General features: G+C 41.2%; 1 long non-coding RNA gene across 2 annotated transcripts in view; it reads left to right on the top strand.

Annotated features, from left to right (window-relative positions):
- Positions 1–9,601, top strand: part of LOC117366513 — an 89,820-nt gene extending 80,219 nt beyond the window's left edge. For both annotated transcript variants that reach the window (XR_004540600.1, XR_004540601.1), the window contains 2 exons: positions 6,115–6,155; positions 8,564–9,601. This is a non-coding gene — a long non-coding RNA (uncharacterized LOC117366513). The remainder of the gene's footprint in view (positions 1–6,114; positions 6,156–8,563) is intronic.
- Positions 9,602–9,889: the final 288 nt, after the last annotated feature.

The following is a 9,889-nucleotide window of genomic DNA, read 5'->3' on the forward strand; positions in this document are numbered from 1 at the left end:
CCCACCACGGGTTCCGAAAGCTTCTTGACATGTGCACTGATATAATGAAAGAGACGCAAATTATCCCCGATATATCGATTTTTGATGAAACCGACTTGATCTTTATGAATTAATGTAGAAATAATTGTATTCAGTCTAGTTGAAAGTATTTTGGCCATTATCTTATAATCGAGGTTCAGTAGGGAGATGGGTCTATAATTTTTGACTAGATTGGGGTCCCTGTCTGGCTTTGGGAAAACTATAATAGTGGCCTCAGCAAAATTGAATTGTTTGTCAGGGGTGAGGTGTATATAATTATAATAGTTTAAGAGATGTGGAGCAAAAAGAGTATTGAATTTTTAAAAAAATTAATTGGTAATTCCATCAGGTCCAGGGGCTTTGTTTTATGCTAAGGAGGAAATCGCTGATAGGATTTCTGAGACGGTGATGGGTGAATCCAATTTTTGTTTGGTTTCATTTTCTAATTGGGGATGTGATATTGAATCTAGGAATATATTAAAATTGGGTTCTGGAGAAGGGAGTTCCGACTTATAGAGATTTGAGTAGAAGGATTCAAATTGAGCAGATATAGAATCAGTAGAAGTAGCAGTCTGACCGGTTGAGGTTTGGATAGATGAAATGTTGGTTTTCCTGTGTTTGGATTTAAGGTATCTAGCTAATGGTTTGCCTATGGCGTTGTCCCCCATGTAATGTCCTGAGGCAAGCATGAATAAATCCTGTCTAGCTTTATAGGATGACAGAGTTATATTCGTATTTAAGTTTGAACAGACGGTGATATAGAGAGAGGTCATGTGTGAGGTTTGATGTGTGTTGCGATTCGAGCAGTTTAATAGAGGATTCTAAGGTAGCTTCTTTTTGTGTTAGAAGTTTTCTTTTCCAGGCAGAGAGTTTGATCAGTTCTCCCCTGAGAGTGGCCTTGTAAGCTTCCCAAATTATAGAGGGACAAACTTCGGGGTCTTTGGAATTAAGCGCAAAGAATTCAACTGTAAATACTCTTAATTTGTCTACAATATCTTCATCCAATAAAATATGATTATTTAATCTCCAAGAAGGCGATCAAGGGGCTGAGGATGATATAGTAAGGTGTAATGAGATAGCCACATGATCTGTAAGAGTGATCGGATGTATGATAGCGTTGGACAAATTATGAGCAAGTGAGACGATATTAAAAAGTAGTCAATTCTGGTGTATGTGGAATGAGGTGGAGAGAAATGAGAATATTCCTTGCCCTTTGGATTCAGAAGCCTCCAGGAGTCAATCAGGGAAAAATTGTTCTTAAGGTTAAGTAGTTCTTGGTGGGATTTCGATTTAGAAGGCTTACAAAAGGAAATTCTGTCGAGGCGGTAGTCTTATATTTGATTAAAGTCTCTCCCAATAACAATGGATTGCGAGTTAACTTCAAGTAAGGTAGTCTGTTAGTCTCTGAAAAATTCAGGATGATCCAGAACAGGAGCATAGATGTTCAGGAGTACATATTCCACAGAGCGCAACACAACATGTGCCAGGCACCACCTTCCCTCCGCATCTGTTCTATGAGCTAAAATATTAATAGGTAAGTCATTATGGAAAAGGATGGAGACCCCGTTTTTCTTTTTAATCATTACTGGGTATGATAGATGAGAGGAATAACCCTTAATGGATAATTTGAGCGCAGCGGTGGAAGGAAGGTGAGTCTCCTGTAGAAAAATAACATCAGGATGTTTAACCTTAAAATAATTTGCTATTTTTTTCTCTTAATTGGGTGATTTAGCCCAGTGTTCTTCAACCTTTTTACACCTATTGACTGGTGGAAATAAAATAATTATTTCGTGGACCGGCCAACTAATAAGACTGAAATTTTTAAAAACCCCATTGCCGCCCCATCCCCGCAAGCTCGGTCCCGTTAACCATCTGATCCCATCTGCACAAGCCTCAAATAGTTATGATTTTATATTGAACATATTTTATTAAAGTATAAAAAGAAACAATATGCTGTACAATTGTCATTTTATAAATATAAATACAGGGCAAGGATCAGCAAAACCCCCGTCTCCCCTCCCCTTCACATATATCCCCTCTACTATCAAGAAAACTGAATAAGCCAAATTATTACAGAATGCTACACAAATATCATGCTAACAGAATACTGAAGTCACACATGCCAGGAATAGTTTTAGGGGAGTGCAACTAGGGCAACTGCCTCCTGGTCAGAGAGAGCCCTAAGCCAGCTGGAAGCTAAAGACGCACTGCCTGGGCTTTGCACTCCCCAGTTATGTCTAAGATCAGCTCTAGCAGGATACATATTTTAAATTTGATATATTCTAATCACAAGATAGAAATAAAATTATTTTTTTCTACCTTTTGTTGTCTCTGGTTTCTGCTTTCATCTTCTTTTCACTCTCTTCCATCCAGCGTCTGTCTCTTCAATCCAGCATCTGTCTGTTCCATCCACTGTCTGCCCTCTCCCCCTCCCCCTTCCATATGGTATTTGCGTTCTTTCTATGCCCCTCTCTCCTACACCAGATCTAGCATCTTTGTCCCTCTTTCCTTATTTTTCATCTGACCCCCCTTCCCAGCATCAATCTCTTTCTACTTTGTCATTCCTCTGTGTCGCCCCTTTCCCTCACCTGATCTCTCCATTCCATCCTGACTCCTTCCCCTCCTCTAATCTCCCTGCCAGCTGTTCCCTTCCAATGTTCCTCCTCCCCTGTCCAGCAGTACCTTCTCCCTTTCTTCCTCCCCTTATCCAACAATAATTCTCGCCCCTTCCCCAGGAGTACCCCTTCTCCCTTTCCTCCCCCCTTATCCTTCCCTTTCCCTTCTCCCCTATCATCAATAGCCCCTTCCCCTCCCTTGTCCAGGAGTACCCCTTCTCCCTTTCCTCCCCCCTTATCCTTCCCTTTCCCTTCTCCCCTGTCAGCAGTAGCCCCTTCCCCAGGAGTACCCCTTCTCCCTTTCCTCCTCCCCTTATCCAACAGTAATTCTCGTCCCTTCCCTTTCCCTTCTCCCCTGTCAGCAGTAGCCCCTTCCCCCTTTCCTGCTCCCCTTATCCAACAGTAATTCTCATCCTTCCCTTTCCCTTCTCCCCTATCAGCAGTAGCCCCTTCCCCTCCCTTGTCCAGGAGTACCCCTTCTCCCTTTCCTCCTCCCCTTATCCAACAGTAATTCTCATCCCTTCCCTTCTCCCCTGTCAGCAGTAGCCCCTTCCCCTCCCTTGTCCAGGAGTACCCCTTCTCCCTTCCCTCCTTCTCTCTCCAGCAAATGTTTCCTCTATGTAGGCTAGCGGCAGCTCTGTGTGCTTTTAACTTCGGCATACAGCTACCGCTAAACAGTATTTTAGCCGCGGTTTCATGAGGCAGCCTCGGGGCCTTTGGTAGGCCGGCCCACATCGCATCATCGAAGCGGGCCGGCCTACCAAAGGCCCCAAGGCTGCCTCATGAAACCGCGGCTAAAATACTGCTTAGGGGCAGCTGTGTGCCGAAGTTAAAAGCACACAGATCTGCCCCTGCTTGTCTGGGGATGCGGAGACATATGCGGCAGGAGTAGGAGGTGGAAGGCAGGAGTGCCAGCATAGCAACGGCAACAGGAAGTTGCACGTCAGCTGACGCCAGCACTTTTTGCTGTGGCGGGGACCCGAATCCTTCGTGGACCGGCAGCATTTTTTTGCGGACCGGCACCGGTCCGTGGACTGGTGGTTGAAGAACTGTGATTTAGCCCATTAGCATTAAATCAGCCATTGTCAAAGATATAAAGAAGAAAATACATACAATTTCCAGTAAATATGCAAATCGAGTAGAGTATGAAGTGACCACTCCATGTGCATAATGTCAAAAAGGGAGAGAAAAAAGAAGGAAGAAAAGGATCAGAAAAAGAAACACATAGCATGAGTAGAATAGAAATGCCCATGCTGATGTGTGCTATAACCAGTCTAATGAGAAACACCTGGAGCATCAGACAGCTCCACACCATAACTATAGAATGAACAGTAATATTCCATTACTATGCAAACAAAGCCGAAGGTAAGCATCCCCGTGTAAGTCAGGTCATGGCATTTTTGACAGTGTCCAAGAATTCCTTGAGATCAGCTGGGTCAACATACGAGGTGGGGCGATTATTGTAAGTGACCTTCATCCTTGCAGGATACATGAGGCCATACTTGCACCAATATCTTAACTCCTGTCGATGAGAAAGAAACGCTTTCCGTTTGCTTGCAGTGGATTTCGCAAGATCCGGAACAATGAAGAATTTTTTTCCCTTGATGAAGGAGTTGAGGGTGTGATTTTGCTGCGGTCATGATTTGAAGAACATGAGGAAAGCGCAAAATTTTTGCAATTATAAGCCTCGCAGTGGTTTGCTGTGCAGTAGGGTGAGAAGGAACACGATGCGCACGGTCAATTTTGAGCGGGCTCACAAATGTAAGGCCTAAGATTTTAGGTAAGAATGTAGATGATAAGGCTATCATATTAGAACCTTCCGATGTTTCCGGCAGCCCAATGATTCTAATGTTGTTCCACCTACTATGATTGGCCATAATTTCCAGGTCGCGTTGCAAAGTATTAATCATTTTTTCATGCTTCTCGATAGCAGCATATTTATTTTGTAATGCAGCGGTCTGTTCTTCCAGCGCATCAATACAATGCCTGGCGTCAACAAATTGGTCATTCAGGGATTCTATTTCTGCTTGCACCAGTTTAGTTCGTCAACCTGCTCTTGCATAATGTGCTTGAAGGATCGCATTTCTTTAATCAGTATGTCGAGCTAAAATTCCTCGTGCTTCGACGCCATCTTTTTCTGGGGAGTCAGTCTAAGGCCACTTACCGCTCGGTAGCTGAGTCAGGGTTGAGTCATCTTTAAGATTTTTCGGTGGCGACATAAAGCACGACGAGCACGGTAAAATATTGGGGAGAATGCTGTAAATGGAGCAGGAATAGCCACTATACTCAAGAAAGTTGGTGTTGGTGCAGAGGAGCTACTACTCCATGCATCTGCTCTCTTCTCCTGTCAGGCTCCACCCCCGCTATATGCATTTCTAATTTTAACTCCATTTAAATAAATTTTTAGGAGGGGTTGTCCTGAATGATCTTGGACTGGGTGATTATTTAATATGTTGTGATTTAATTTGTTCTATTATTTTTCTCTCTCGCATTCTCTCCTACTGGCTGCAGCAGGGTGACGGGACAAAAGCGCGCAAGACACCAGCTTGCCGACAATCGAGCGCAGACAATTTGGCGCAAGACACCAGTGCGCCGCAGGAAAACTTACTTTTAAAAAGCTCCGACGGGGGGTTACTTCATACTGTTTGCGGTGCTGTTGGGGGGGGTGTGAAACCCCCCACATTATAGAGAAAACTGAATTTTTCCCAAAAAAAATCGGAAAAAGTTCCATTTTCTCTATAATGGAGGATTCCAACTCCCCATAACTCCCCCCCCCAACAGCAGCACAAACAGTATGAAGTAAAGTGTGGGGGTTCCCCTCTCATACCCCACTTCAGAGCTCTTTAAAAGTAAGTTTTCCCGTGGCGCGCTGGTGTCTTACGCCAAATTGTCTGTACTCGATTGTCGGCGCACTGGTGTCTCAAGCGCGAATGACTATAAACCCTTGCAGCAGTGAGAAGGGGAGAAATGTGAATTTTACCCTTCGCCTTAAAGAATTTTAATGTATGATAAATTGCACAAAAGTTATATTCTGTAAATGCCTTGGTATAAATATTCATTTACCATTTCTTTTATTTATGTTGCAATTACAATTTGGAATACTTCACCTGTTTATTTAAGAACTAAGGGCTCCTTTTACAAAGGTGTGCTATGGGTTTTACCGCATGCATCGGATTAGCATGCGCTAGCCAAAAATCTATTGCCTGCTCAAAAGAAGGCAGTAGCGGCTAGCGCATGGCAATGTAGCGTGCGCTATTCCACACATTAAGGCCCTAGCGCGGCTTTGTAAAAGGAGCCCTAAAACTTGTTATTGGAGGTCCAGTTTCGGAGTGAGAATCCTTTGGTATATGATTTGTATTGTATTGTAAGACTTTTGTATCTTCCCACAGACTATGTTATATAAGGGGGAAATCATTTAAGAAGAACAATGTTTAAATATTTGAATTATTAACCAGCTGCATTCTTCTTTTTCTCTTCACAGAGGTCAAATTCATGTTTCATTAATGAAGTTATGACCATATGGTGAGATACATAATTTAATTTGGAAGCTATGATGTCTAAGATTATAGCTGTTTTAGATAAGGCTATTTGTATAACAGTTACTCCATATTTTGTATATTTGCTATTTGAATTTCAATAACATCTAGGGATGCAGCCATTGTTAAGTTTGCTTTTGAATAGCTATTGAACATTTGATAATATGTAGCGAGAAATGGAAATTTTGGATTGTATATAGGCCTCATTCTTTTTGAACTGTTCTGTTTTTCATATGCCTATTTTGTTCTGATTTGTTTTTGTTCCGTGCTCTATGTTAACCACTGAGTGTGATCCCCTGGGTGTGCGATGATCAGAGGAGGAAAAGGCCCCACTAGAAACTAAGTGTGGAGGGCTTCACCCCAGAAAAGTACAGAACTGTTTTTGAATATATTGATTGGACATTTGCAGAAGTTTCAAAGAATAAAGGTTATTACACTTCTCCCTCATTATTCGCGGTTTTGATTATTCACGGTTTTTAGCTTGCTGGTTCGTCCCTCCAAATTACATCAGCTTTCATAGAGAAATCGCTGATTCCAAGATTTTACAGAGAAAATCGCTGATTCCCAGCACTTTCTTCACCATGTTTTGCCTCTCCTTCAGGAACAGACCAGGTCTCCAACCATGTTATTCGCAGTTTCACTATATTCACGAAGGTTTTTAATAGAAAACAGCGAATAACATATGAAAAAGTTATTTGCGGTTTTTCTGTATTTGTGGTTCTATTAATCCCCTATCACAGCGAATACGGAAGGAGAAGTGTAGCTATTCAGCAGTATAGAAAGAGACAAAGAATTAAGATGTGCCTTTAGAAGCTTTTAGATACAGAGAAATGACACAGCTTTTGAATGCAGAGTACTGAATATGATCTAAGTTTTCCTATGCCTGTTTATACCTATCTCATCTAAGTAGTGCCTAGGAACATAAGAACATAAGAATTGCCGCTGCTGGGTCAGACCAGTAATCCATCGTGCCCAGCAGTCCACTCACGCGGCAGCCCCCAGGTCAAAGACCAGTGCTCTTAATGAGTCCAACCTCACCTGCATATGTTCTAGTTTAGCAGGAACTTGTCTAACTATGAACTCCTTTTACTAAGGTGCGCTAGGGTTTTTAGCACACACAGGATATTACCGTGCACTACGTGGCTAGAATTAACACCAGCTCAATGCTGGTGTTAAGATCTAGCACATACGGCAATTCAGCATGCACTATTCCGCACGTTAATGCCCTAACGCACCTTAGTAAAAGGAGCCCTTTGTTTTGAATCCCTGGAGGGTGTTTTCCCCTATAACATACTCCGGAAGAGCGTTCCAGTTTTCTACCACTCTTTGGGTGAAGAAGAACTTCCTTACATTTGTACGGAATCTATATCCCCTTTCAACTTTAGAGAGTGCCCTCTCATTCTGTCCTGTTTTTTTTTTTTTTTTTCATGCCTGTTTAATCTAATTTTTTAAAAATCAGATCCTGGTATGGATAGACCCAAGGACCTTAGCTATATTTTTTGTCCCATCAGATAACTGTTTCCTAGGTATGTGGACTAAAATGATGGGTATCTAGTTAAGTTTATTTTATCCAACAACTATCATGAAAGTGCTAGAACTGTGTTTTAAGTACTGCGAGGGCCTTATCTCTTCCAAGCTGTCTCAGCCTTCCTTATCTCTTTATGCCTGTGTATGTCCTTGGGCCTGAAACACTGAAGATTTTTTTCTTCCTATCCCTGTTTGCTGATGGGAATATTTATTTCCTAATCTGTTCTATTCTTACGAGTCTCCCATATATTTTGAAATTAGCCCTCTCGTGATACACTTTTTCTTCTTTATACTGCCTTGTTACTATTTGTTTGCAGCTTTGAGATACAAGCATTCTTTCAGACTTTTCTCTGCTTTCTGAGACTTATACTATAGTGATGATACATAAATTGGATTATGTGATAGTTTCTTCTGTTGCGTGTATATAAGAGATGTGTACTGTTTCCTATCTTAAGGATAGTTTAAGAGAGAAGAGTTATTATCTTTAAATAAATAAATAAAATGCTAGGAGCTTTTCCTGAAAACAAGTGAGGTTAAGGACAGAGAGAAGAAATGTATTAGTGGGAAATGTGATTTCTAGCATGACACTAGTCCAATGTTGGATGTGTTTATAGAATGAAAATTGTAAGTCAACCTGTGTATGTGAGAACGGGAGATGAGAATGTTATTAAATGCAAGATTTGTAAGGAAATAGGAATTTATGTATACAAATTAACACAATGAAATATATTGGGATGCTATCAGAGCCAATATGAACATGTAAATGCTATATACAATGAGGCACATATTCAGATATGATGAATTAATTTTGCTGTTTGCACTTGGGTAGAATCTTCTTTAACATTTGTTGAGAACTTCCATTTACAGAGTATCCAGAGGAGGGATGACTTCTCCCACATAGAGAAGACTGAGCTACAAAGAAAGGGTGCCTGATTTCTGGCAAAGACTGTCCATAGCTGAGTACTGCGGCCTAACATGCACCAGGACTTTTCTTCATTGGCCACTACAAAAGGACTGATTGCCTGATATACTATTACCACCGGGATCATTGGCCTAAAATGGCAGAGTGAAATTAAAAAGATTGGACTTTAAAGTTTTAATTTGATGTGTTTTGTTTTCTTTGCAACTATGGACTTGTTGCTGATTTAGATTTTTATGGACTTTTGAAGTACTGATTTATGTGTGTAACTGAGTATGTGTAATAACAAGATAGTGCAAGATCTATTGAAAGCAATATGTATTTACTAGGTGTACTATTTAGGAAGCCTGTATGTTGGGTTTTTTTTTATCCTGTTTTGAATCTTGAACATTACCCTATCTTTCCCCCACTTCATGGGACTCTTCCTATGCCCTTCTTGTGGCCCAGCTGGAATGAAGTGCAGTGAAGAAAGGATGAAAATACCATCGACTGATATGGGATGGGGACCATGCCTGAATTCACAAATGCTGCCTCATGACTAAAACCCAACCATTTTTTTCTGATCCAGGGGTGGAGAATTCTCGATTGGAAAGTGGAATTGCTGAAAATGAGAGCACCAGAGATTCTAATGCTCAGATTTCAACATCTTGACCTGTGAACATGATCCAAAGTAATCAAGCCTGAACAACTTTTCTTAGGAAGGCATGGGAACAGTCTAGCGTGAAGTGAAGAGATTTGTTAACTTGTTTCTTTAGGTGTGGTCAGCTCATGACAAGATGAAATTAAAAGGCCTATTTATATGTACACTAGTATAACGACAATGTTTATGTGGACTGGATGTTTGAATAAGGATTTACTTTACCCATTGTGGTGTTGCCGGTGATAGGCTCAGGCTTAGGCCCTGCTCACCACTCAGCCATGACCGATTTATACGTTCCTCCAAAATAAGTTGGAGGTCCTGCTGGCTTATATTAAAAAAAAACCAATTGGTCAGGTTGAATAAAGTTATTTCAGCAACTTGTGTCTCACTTTATTGGCTATGAAATTAGTCTTTCAACTCCTAAGAAACATTAAAAAAAAACTTGGGCTTTCAAAATATAGCCCTCACCTTCTTGGCAGGTACAAGCAGGTAAGTGTCACAAATAATCCTCAGTAGCTCAGCCCTAACAGTTCCAGTGTCTGAGCAGGGTCAAAAATAAAGCTACAATAATTGTCTAGATTTATCAGAGTCTTTCACAAGGTTGCTCTAATGCTTGAGAGCACTGTTGCAGGGG

The sequence above is a fragment of the Geotrypetes seraphini genome, chromosome 9 (assembly GCF_902459505.1).
Source record: "Geotrypetes seraphini chromosome 9, aGeoSer1.1, whole genome shotgun sequence".
Taxonomy (NCBI): domain Eukaryota; kingdom Metazoa; phylum Chordata; class Amphibia; order Gymnophiona; family Dermophiidae; genus Geotrypetes; species Geotrypetes seraphini.